This window comes from Galeopterus variegatus, unplaced genomic scaffold (genome assembly GCF_000696425.1).
Source record: "Galeopterus variegatus unplaced genomic scaffold, G_variegatus-3.0.2 Scaffold166, whole genome shotgun sequence".
Classification (NCBI taxonomy): Eukaryota; Metazoa; Chordata; class Mammalia; order Dermoptera; family Cynocephalidae; genus Galeopterus; species Galeopterus variegatus.
In genome coordinates, this window is record NW_007726277.1 from 737647 (window position 1) to 749111 (window position 11465).

Consider the following 11465-nt stretch of genomic DNA (forward strand, 5'->3'; position numbering starts at 1 on the left):
CGTAATGACTGTAGACATACTTAAATTACAGTAAAAACAACATTATGACTGACAATTACTGTTAGAGTACCAGACATTGAGCCAAAGTCTAATTCTACTTGATTTGTCTAAATTCAATTATTAACACTAGATTTTTAACAGTTTTACTCAGGCTAGTTGAGGCTATTCAGTTATTCTTATGTGGATATTTTAGGTAACTGGAATCTGATAAAAAAATCTCAGGAAAATAATAGTGTCATATAGTCATCCAATTATATTTTGGCTGCATTCAACCTGATACAAGCCATGTAAATTTAGAAACTTTCTTTTTAGAATTATTTGTGTGGCTCTCTAAGAAATCATGTAATTTTTACAAAGAATTAGAATATTACTTTAGCAAACAATTATGACAGCACTTTTTCAAATAATTATTTCAAGTGAAAACGAAGCATTTTACTTAACCTCTTTGGAATTCGAGAATAATTTTCACTATGGTTGGTTGACATAAAAGGTAAAATAAAGAAAATAAGAACATCAATTAAAGTGCTGCACCACATTTTAGGAGCATGAAAAATCATGATTCTCTTATCTCACTTGTTTATGATTCTTTTAGCTATAGTTACATTGGGGGAATTATAAAGTCACAGGGAAAATATAAATAAATGGAAATAAATAAATGAAATCCAGGGAAGCATATAGATATCTGAAAATCTAAAGGTATGTTTCTGTGCTAGTGGCATTATCAAAATCCTGGGTTTCACAGGATGAATTCCATTTTTTTAAACAGTTCACTAATAACACAGGCTATTTTCAATAGGACAACTTTATATTTGTAAGGATTTCATTGATAGCAATGATTAGGTGACTACTGGGTTATGGTATTATTTCCAATACCATATTTTTTTCTGATTTTATAGTTTGCTTTTATACAAATATTGACAGGCTTATGTTCAGAGCTTGAGATTTGCTGTGTATGTAAAAATGGTAAGAAAACATATTAGATTTTTGTTTACTATAAACATCATTGATCTGAAGCAAACTGACTGCTTATTCAGTATGATCCCTAATCCTTAGCTTTGTGACTAGAATCTCTCTAGATTCAGTAAAATTTTCTTTTATTGTGGCCTTCCAGAAATTATCCAGGAAGATGAAGTGCATGTGTGTGTGTGTCCATTGGAGAAGTAGGCTACTAGATTTGGGGAGGGAATGTGGAGTAGATACAACTGTTGGTGATACTCTTTTGGCACTTATGTAGTGCTTTGTGTTAGAGTTATTTACCCAATAGGCACAGAAAGTACCTGCTTAAGGTATTTGCAAAACTAAGTCATCCAACCCACTAAAATATTTTTGAAAGAATCCAGTATTCAATTTTTAAGAAAATATTAAAGTGATCATTATAGGAAACAATCAGAACTTCTCCCAACTTTATTTTTTTCAGACTTTCTTACACACATTTCATTCCTTACTACTTCTGTAATTTGAATAAGATATGGGGTTAAATTATAATCTTTTGAGTGCTAGACTATCAAAGACCATTAGGATTATATCAAAAGGATACAATAATCAATATGAAAATACTCTTGATGTCCAACTTTGAAAATTGGGATGTATTCAAGAAAATAACTGTCAAGGATCAAAACATATAAAATATGTTTAAATATACAAGTCCTTTATGGTACTAAAAAAAACCCCAAATCAAAAATTATGGGTAAGTTTATTAGTTGTTGCCACAAAACACTGCATAAAAAGTCACCTCTAAACTCAGTGGATTAAAACAATAGTTTAATATTCTTTCTAACATGTCTGCAGGATGGAGGGGTTGATTGGTCTAGGCTGGGCTTGGCTTGGCTCCAAGTTTCAAGTTGGATTAGGGCTTTCACATGTTTCTCAGCTTCCTTGGATTAGCAGGTTTCTTAGCGCCCATTCTCCTCATGGTGAGGGCCAAAATATGAAAAGGAAAGCCCAACTGCACAAATACGTTAAGTGCCTCTGCTTGTTTTATTTCTGCTGATATTTCATTGGCCTAAAGAAGACACATGATTAGACTTAAATCAAGAGTTAAGAGAGTACAGTTTGTCTAAAGTCACATGGCAAAAGCAAAGGTAACTGAGAGGTGGAAAATTGAGACCAAGAATTATATCTATCACAGTTAAAATCAATGGATGCTAGGAAAACAACTTATTATTTAGAAAAATGGTAAATAAAGAGAAGGAGTTAAGTTTATTAAAAGTTCTCATGCACCCTCTGCTGCACTGGACTATTCTTTCCCAGGGCAAAGGACGGAAGCCAGTGGAGGGTGTTGGGACTGATCCCAGTCCCAAGCTTGCTACAGCAGCCTGGGACCTGGGGGTGGGGGTGGTTCTGCATGTGTTGCTCGCCAGGCCAAAGCAGCTGCACATGCTCACAGCCATTTCAGACACCAAATGCACGGCTACAAGGATAAGCAGACTCCCCCACAGGTTGGGTCACTGGTCCTCGCATCTTCCTGTAGTCAGAAACTCTGCTCTGGGTTGGGGTATGGGTGTTGGTGGCCAAGAAGTTTTCCATTCTCTTTGTGACTATCCTGAGTTTCTTCTCTCACCAACATCTCTGCTGCTCCCTCGTTTTGTTCCTGCTCCCTCCTTTCGTATTTCTTGTTCAAGTATAGCTATATATTCATGCATGCTCAGTCTTTGTGGGAGACACGAGCAATGTCTTCTTCTAGTCAGTCATCCTGCTCCACCCCAGATTGTTTTTCTGTTTCTATGAAGAATGTCATGGACATTTTGATGGGGATTACATTGAACCTGTAGATCATTTTGGGTAGTATGGACATTTTCACAATGTTAATTCTTCCAATCCAAGAGCATGGAAAGTCTTTCCACCTTTTCATGTCTTATATAATTTCTTTCAGTAGGGATTTGTAGTTCTCGTTGTAGAGATCTTTCACCTCCTTTGTTAAATTGATTCCTAAATATTTTAAGTTTTTTGGTGAGTATTGTAAATGAGCTTGTTTTCTTGATTTAATTTTTTACTTGGTTGTTATTTGAGTATAAAAATACAACTGATTTTTTTGATGTTGATTTTGTATCCTGCAACATTACTGAAATTGTTAATCAGCTCTGGGAGCTATTTGGTAGTCTAGGTTTTTCTATATATAGCGTCATGTCATCTGCAAACAGTGGCAGTTTGACTTCATCTTTTCTTTCTCTTCCCTGATTGCTCTGGCTGGTGCTTCTAATATTGTGTTAAATAGGAGTGGTGAGAGTGGGCATCCCTGTCTTGTTCCTGTTCTTAGTGGAAAAGCTTTCAACTTTTCCCCATTCAGGATGATACTGGCATGGGTTTGTTGTATATGGCTGTTATTGTGTTGAGATACTCTCCTTCTATACCTAATTTGCTGAGCAACTTTATCATGAAAAGATATTGAATTTTAAATCGTTTTTGTGACTCTGTTGAGATAATCATATGAATTTTATCTTTAATTTTTTTGGGGGGGTAATAAACCAATTTTATTGTCCATCATTATATTATAGAAAAACCTAGAAGAGATTTGTACAGAAAAAGCAAATGACTGCAGCAGAAATAATTTAAATTTGGTATTTTCTCCATGATGTTAGGATGATAACCATTTCAAAGCGTATGTGTCTGACTTCAGAGCAGGTTTTGTTCGCTGGCCTAAGCCTTCCATAAAATCGAGGCTTTTCACTGTCTGCTCTATTGGCTCTTAACAAAACCATTGAGGTGTTCAAGAAAAGTGATGCACTCCTGGTGCTCTAGGGCTGTTTTGAGTTCCACCAAGTCATCCTCAAGACTGTTGCCCACCCTCGGTCCGCAAGGAAATCCATCAGGCGGTCATACAAGGTCCAGTCCAGGGAGTCTGTGTTGAGTGTGTAATTTGCGTCCTTCCATTCAGACTCATCGGTGGACTGAAAGCTAACTTCCTCGATAGGGAAAATGTCGCTCTCAGCCTCCTGCTCTTGTCCAACCTCATCCTCTGGATAGTGACAGCAACACAAGTGCCTTCTTGCCGTCCTTCTTTAGAACTTCAACCACAAAATTGGGAGTTGACGTCAACTCAGGCTCCTGTTCTTCAACTTCCTGCCCTTGTGAGGATGACTCCTCACCATCAAATGCTGGTGGGCTGCGATTGTTAATGCTGAAAGTGACGGTGATCTTTCCCCAGCAACTCTCAGCACTAATTTAGCTTCTGATGCACTCACTTGCAGCTCCCAACCTCCAGACACCTTGGGGAGGGACTTCTGCTTCTGGATTTTCTTTCTTTCTTTTTTTTTTTGACAGTGTTGTTATTTTTATTTTTATTTTTTTATTTTTTTTTCATTAAATTTTTATTTTGTCAATACACAATGTATATGATTATTATGGCCCATCACCGACACCTCCCTCCCTCCTCCCTCTCTCCCCTCCCCCCCAAGAATGTCCTTTCCGTTTGCTTGTTGTAACAACTTCATAAAAGTATAGTTGTTATATCTTCTTCCCCACCCCACCCGGTTTTTTTTTTTGTGTGTGTGTATGTGGGTGAATTAATTTGTTTGTTTTACAGGTGTACCTTCGACTTGATGATTTCCATTCCTTTGGATATATTCCCAGGAGTGGGATAGCTGGGTCGTATGGTAGGTCTATCTTCAGCTGTTTGAGGAACCTCCAAACCATTTTCCATAGGGGTTGCACCATTGTGCATTCCCACCAACAGTGTAAGAGAGTTCCTTTTTCTCCGCAGCCACGCCAGCATTTATCTTTCGGTGTCTTTTGGATTTTTGCCATCCTAACTGGGGTGAGATGGTATCTCAGTGTGGTTTTGATTTGCATTTCCTGGATGCTGAGTGATGTTGAGCATTTTTTCATATGACTGTTGGCCATTTGCATATCTTCTTTAGAGAAATGCTTACTTAGTTCTTTTGCCCATTTTTTGATTGGGTTGCTTGTTTTTTTCTTGTAAAGTTGTTTGAGTTCTTTATATATTCTGGATATTAGTCCTTTGTTGGATGTGTATTTTGCAAATATTTTCTCCCACTCTGTTGGTTGTCTTTTAGCTCTGTTAATTGTTTCTTTTGCTGTGCAGAAGCTTTTTAGTTTGATATAGTCCCATTTGTTTATTTTTCCTTTGGTTGCCTGTGCTTTTGGGGTCATATTCATGAAGTCTGTGCCCAGCCCTATTTGCTGAAGGGGTTCTCCTCTGTTTTCTTTAATAAGTTTTATTGTTTCGGGGTGTATATTTAAATCCTTGATCCATTTTGAGTTGATTTTAGTACATGGTGAGAGGTATCGGTCTAGTTTCAATCTCCTGCAAATGGATTTTCTTTTCCTCCTTCATCTCATCATCACTCAGGAATTCAACAAAAGCTTCGCCTCCTTTGGTGTGCAGTGCGCTGCAGCTGCAGGCGTAGGGCCCGGGAGGCTGCAGGAAGCCCGGCTGCCGCTCCGAAGGACCGTGCGCTTGGCCGCAGCAGCTGCCAGAGCGGAGGGGCGGGCGCGGGGCACTCAGCGCGGCAGAGGTTGCATCATGGAAGCGGCGGCATGCCCATGCGGGTGGCAAGGACAACTCGGGCCAAGTCCGTCCTTCATTTTTTCGATGTGGTGTATCACGTTTATTGTCTTGCGTATGTTGAACCATCCTCACCTCTCCTGGATAAATCCAACTTGATTGTGGTACTTTTTTTTCTTTTTTGGATGTGTTGCTATATTCTTATTGCTAACATTTTGTTGAGGATTTTTGCATCTATGTTCATCAGAGAAACTGGACTGTAGTTTTCTTCTTGTTGTATTTGTCTGATTTTGGCATCACAGTGATGCTGACCTCCTACAATGAGTTTAGGAGAGTGGCCTCTGTTTCAGTTTTTTGGAATAGTTAGTTTGAAGAGAATTGGTATGAATTCCTCTATAAAGGTTTGGTAGAATTCAGCAGGAAAGTTATCCAGTCCTGGGCTTTTCTTTGTTGGGAGACTGCTGATTACTGCTTCAGTCTTATTGCTTCTTATTGGCTTGCTCATCTTTTCTATTTCTTCTTGGTTTGGTCTTGGTAGTTTTTTCGTATCCATAAATTTATACATTTTCTCCAGGATCTCAAATTTGTTAGTGTATAGTTTTTTATGATAGTCTCTAATGATTATTAGTATTTTTGTGGTATTAGTTGCAGTGTCTCCTTTTTCATTTCTGGTTTTGGAATTTAGGTCTCTCTCTCTATCTCTCTCTCTCTCTCTCTCCCCTCGTTGACCTAGCTAATTTAATTGTTTATCGATTTTGTTTATCATCTCAAAAAAAACCTGATTTTTTGTTTTATTGATCTTTTGTATCTTTTTTTTTTTTTGTCTTTTTTTGTGTCCGGCAACGGATCGCAACCCTCGGCGTTGCACCCGCACTTCGCTCAGCCAGTGAGCGGGAATTTTTTTTTTTTTTTTTGAGTCTCTAAATCATTTAGTTCTGCTCTGATCTTAGTTATTTTTTTCAATCTACTACTTTTGGGATTGGATTATTATTGTTTTTCTAGTTCTTTGAGGTGTATTGTTAGGTTGCTTATTTGAAGTCTTTCTATTATTTTGATGTAAGTATTTATTGCAATAAACTTCCCTCTTAGTACTGCTTTTGCAGTATCCCAGAGATTTTAATATGATTTGTCTTTATTATTATTAGTTTCAAGAAATTTTTTGATTTCCTGTTTAATTTCTTCTTGGAGCCATAGGTCCTGTTGTTTAATTTTCATGTACTTGTACAGGTTCCAGAGTTTTGATTTTTATTGATTTCCAGGTTTAATCCATTGTGGTCTGAAAAGATATTTGAAATGGTTTTTAAAACTTGCTGAGACTTAATTTGTGACCTAACATGTGGTCTATGCTGGAGAATATTCCATGTGCTGATAAGAAGAACGCATATTCTGTTGCTGTCAAATGAAAAGTTCTGTAGATATCTGCTAGGTCCAATTGTTCTAAAGTGTATTTTTTTGATCCTGTGTTTCTCTGTTGATTTGTTGCCTAGATTATCTGTCTAATGCTGAGAAATGGATGTTCACAACCCCCACTGTTATCATATTGGGATCTATCTCTTTTTTAAGTCTAACAGTGTTTGCTTTATAAATCTAGGTGCTCCGGTGTTGGTTGCATACATATATACATATTTATGATTGTTATGTCTTGCTGGATAAATCCCTTTATCATTATATAGTGGCCTTCTTTGTCTCCTTTTACTGTTTTTGGTTTAACATCTATTTTCTCTGGTATAAGAATAACTACTTCTGCTTGTTTTTGGTTTCCGTTTGCATGGTATATATCTTTTTCCATTCCTTCACTATTAGTCTGTGTGTGTCATTACAGGTGAAGTGGACAGCATATATTTAGGTCTAACTTTTTAATCCAATCAGTCAGTCTTGGTCTTTGAGTGAAGAGTTTAATCCATTTACATTTAAGGTTTTTAATGAGAGGTATGTCTTACTCCTGACTTTTTAATGCTTTTTTGTTAGATGTTTTTTATCTTTTGTCTCGTTCTTCCCCTTTTATTATTCATCTTCAATATTTGTTGGTTTTTGTGGTGGTAAGACTTAAGTTTCTTTCTTTTTCTAGTTTGATTTTTGTTTTACAAGTGGGTTTTGTTCTTTCTTATGTATTTGTGATAGTGACTGTCATTTTTTTGGATTCCAGATGCAGGACAGCCTTGAGAATTTCTTGCAGGGCTGGTCATGTGGTGGTGACCTCATGTAGTTTTTGTTTTTCTGGGAAATCCATTCTTTCTCATTCATTTCTGAGGGATAGCATTGCCAGGTATAGTATTGTTAGCTGGTAGGTTTTTTTTATTTAATATTTTGAGTAAATTATCCAATTTTCTTCTAGCCTGTAGAGTTTCTGTTGAGAAGTCTGCCATTAGTCCAATAGGGACTCCTTCATAGGTGACTTGAAACTTTTGCTGCTTTTAGAATTCTCTCTTTCTCTTTGTGCTTTGCCACTTTGACTATCATATGTCTCAGAGACAATCTTTTTGGACTGAATCTATTGTTGGGGATCTTTGAGCTTCCTGAATCTAAAGGTCTATTTCTCTTCTGATAATGGGAAAGTTTTCCATTATTATTTCATTGGTTAGGTTTTCAATGCCTTTTCTTTCTTCCTCCCCTTCTGGAATACCCATAATTCAGATGTTTGTGTGCTTAAGGTTTTTTTCTAGCTCTCTTAGATTTTCTTCATTTTTTGAATTCTTTTTTCCATTTTTCTGTCCATCTGGGTTACTTCAAAAAGATAATCTTTAAGTTCTAAAATTCTTCCTTTTGCTTGCTCTATCCTGCTTAAACTCTTGCTTGTGCTTTTTATTTCATTGAATGAATCCTTCCATTCCAAGTGTTCTGCTACATTCTTTTTTAGGTATTAATCTCTTTGTGAATTTCATCCTTCATATCCTGGATATTTTTTCTCATTCCATTGTATGCTATAACTGATTTTTCTCTTATCTCCTTGAGTTTTCTTAAGATTGTTGCTTAGCATTGCTTTTAAGCTATTTCAAGGGTTTCCAGCTCTATGAGGTCTGGTACTTGGATATGTCATATTTTCCCATTTATTTGTATTTATAGTATCTGCCTTGATGTCCAGTTATCAGGAAGAATTGCTTCTTCTATTACTCTGCAGTGAGCTTTAAGGAGGAAGACTTCCTCCTCTTGTTGCAAGCTCTCCTGGGGACTCTCCTTGTGTCAGTGCAGCTGAGTGTGTAGCAGGCTGCCTGCAGGGTGGTCCTGGCTGCTACTGTGTTTGTGTCCGTCCTTTCAGCAGCAGTAGCTTTGGCAGTGGCAGGACACCTGCATAGAAGTAGTGTTTGTGGTGCACTCTTGCCTTCTGTTTGGGCTGGGGGCAAGCTTACTTTTAATCATTATATATGCATTGCCTGAGTCCCCTGTCATGGATCACACTCCTCCCAATTATATTTTTTTAATCATCGTTAAATCTAGAAGATAGAGTTGAGAACCACACATATTTGATGTGTATTGTGAAGAAATCACAAAGATTACAAATTCATTTATGAATTTCCCAGTCTTTCATATTTTTATTTCTCCCTATTTCTCAAGTTTTAACTCTTCTATGTGATCTATAGAAATCAACATTTAAACCCAAAAGTCTCTCAATAGTCCTTAGTCAAGTGAACTTCTTACTACTACTTATATTGTGAAAAGTCAGAACATGAATTTTCTGCAAAAGTCACCTAAAAATGTCATTTCTGAGTAATTTATACTCATGGGAGAGACAAAGACTGGAACAGAAGTTAGATCAATGGAACCCATTCTCTGTGTGAATGATGTATTGAACCAGATTTTCCTAGCAACTAAGTTACTTCATGATTTAAACTTTTTTGTGTGTAGATTTTTTAGGCTACATGAGTATTAATTTGCTCTTAAAGAATAAGTTGGGACTTGAAAAGTTATTACATAATTGTAAGCTGAGGATCTTTAAGTAAACAAAAATTAAAAATGCCTAGAAGGTTGAAGACACAGTTCAAAGAGATATGAAAGAAATAAGGTTGAAAATATGCCAAAGAATAAAAGGTATTTTTGAAAAATAGAGATGAATCAAAATCCAATAATAATAAGTTTTCATAGTTTTTAAATATATCAGTGCTAAATGTGTTCAGATCATCACCAAAGATGTAGGAATTAATCTATATTTAGGTCTAGTGAACATCCTCCTTCACAGGATAAGCAAAGGAAAGCAAAGTTACCTTCATTCATTTTTATGACATAACTAGGAATTTCCATTTTAGTTATATTTTTATTTAAGTACTCTTGATAAAGGTGTAAATGTTATCTAGAAAGGTCAAATATTACACCTTCCCTAAAGTAATCTAATCAGTCTTTTAAGATTTGGAATAGGTAAGGTTAATTTTGAAATGGAGATGAGATCTGGCCGGAAGGGTAGATTGGATGAGTTTCTAAATTTGAGAGACGGATTTGTGTGTGTGTGTGTGTGTGTGTGTGTGTGTGTGTGTGTGTGTGTGTGTATGCATGCACAAGCATGTCTTTCTGAGGATTCAGGCGGTGGTAAGAAGGGGTGTCAAATTGAGTGGGTGCCAAATTGAGTGCAGAAATGCATTGTTTTGGTTTAGGCTGACTACAATATTATTGCATTGCACTAGACACATGGAATTCTAAAATATACTAAAAAAATCTGCAAGTAGCTTCTATTCCTTTTCTGTCTTAAAACGTGTTTTCAAAAGAAAATTTTACTTTCTTCTTTTTTTTTTCCTTTTTGTCTTTTTTTTTTCGTGTCCGGCAACGGATCGCAACTCTCAGTGTCGCCCCCGTACCGGACCGGGACCGGCAACGGGATCGCAACCCTCGGTGTTGCTCCCGCACCTCGCTCAGCCAGGGAGTGGGAACCGGTCTGTATGTGGGATCCGAACCCTTGGTGGGAGCGCCACCGCGCTTCCCAAGCGGCACACTATAGCAGTGCGCCACCAGGCTGGCCCAAGAAATTTTTTTAAAATTATTTTTTATTGAAATATAATGATTGTACTTCTTTATGGGGTAAAGAGTTGTATTTCAATACATGTATACAATGTGTGGTGATCTAATCAGGGTAATTAGCATATTCATTATTATGAAACAATCTTTTGTTTGTGATGTGAACACTTGATCTCCTCTCTTCTAGTATTATGTTGACAAATTTTATCAGTTTGTCTGGGCTTGATTTACTCTTTCCTTAATTAGAATCATTTTTTCTTTTTTTCCTAGTTCACTCACTCATTTACTCATTTCTCTGTCAAATAATTGTATATCCACTATATATCACACACTTTCGTAAGGACTAAGGGTATGAAAAGAGTAAGATGCAGCCCTTGCTCACAAGGAGCTTACAACTTAGTGGGGAGCCTGAGGCATTAAGTGGCAATTAGAAAACACTGTGGTGGGTCTTTTGGTCTTACTATCCAAGGGGCATATCAATGGAGGGGGTGTGAGAGAAAGAGAGGAGGGAAGCTATCAAGCAGAGTTAGTGGTGGTGATGAATCTTGAAAAGTAAATGATAATTCAAGTGAGACGGGTGAAGAACAGAAGAAAACAGACCTTAGGACAATGTAAGCACAGGTTCTGAGATAAGAAGTGGTGTTTGATGACTTGGAATGAGGGCTAACTCAATTCTCTTCAAGGATGTGGCCAAAGGCAAGGAATTTTCTTTCATTCTCAATCTACTACAAATTTCATAATAGCTTAAGAGGTCAGTAATGTTCTACACTTGCTAAGGAATTTATATTTGAAAACCACTTTCACAACAAAACTGCTCTGTGGTAATTGTTTTTATTGCTTGTTTTATCACCATTTTATGAGAGAGAGAAATTGAATAGTCTATCTTTAATTTTACAGTAAATGCAGAAGGGATCTTTTCTTAATCTCTTTAAAGTTAATAGCAGTAGTACAAATATTATCAAGAATCTGGTTGGGCTGGCCCGGTGGCGCACTGCTACAGTGCGCCACTTGGGAAGCGCTGCGGCGCTCCCGCCGAGGGTTCGGATCCCACATACAGACC

At 37.1% G+C, this 11465-nt stretch overlaps 1 protein-coding gene and 1 pseudogene across 3 annotated transcripts in view; both read right to left on the minus strand.

Annotated features, from left to right (window-relative positions):
• XIRP2 (xin actin-binding repeat containing 2) overlaps window positions 1-11465 on the minus strand; it is a 346249-nt gene that overhangs the window by 222726 nt on the left and 112058 nt on the right. The gene's annotated exons all lie outside the window — the stretch shown is intronic.
• Window positions 3676-9700, minus strand: LOC103610599 (annotated as a pseudogene).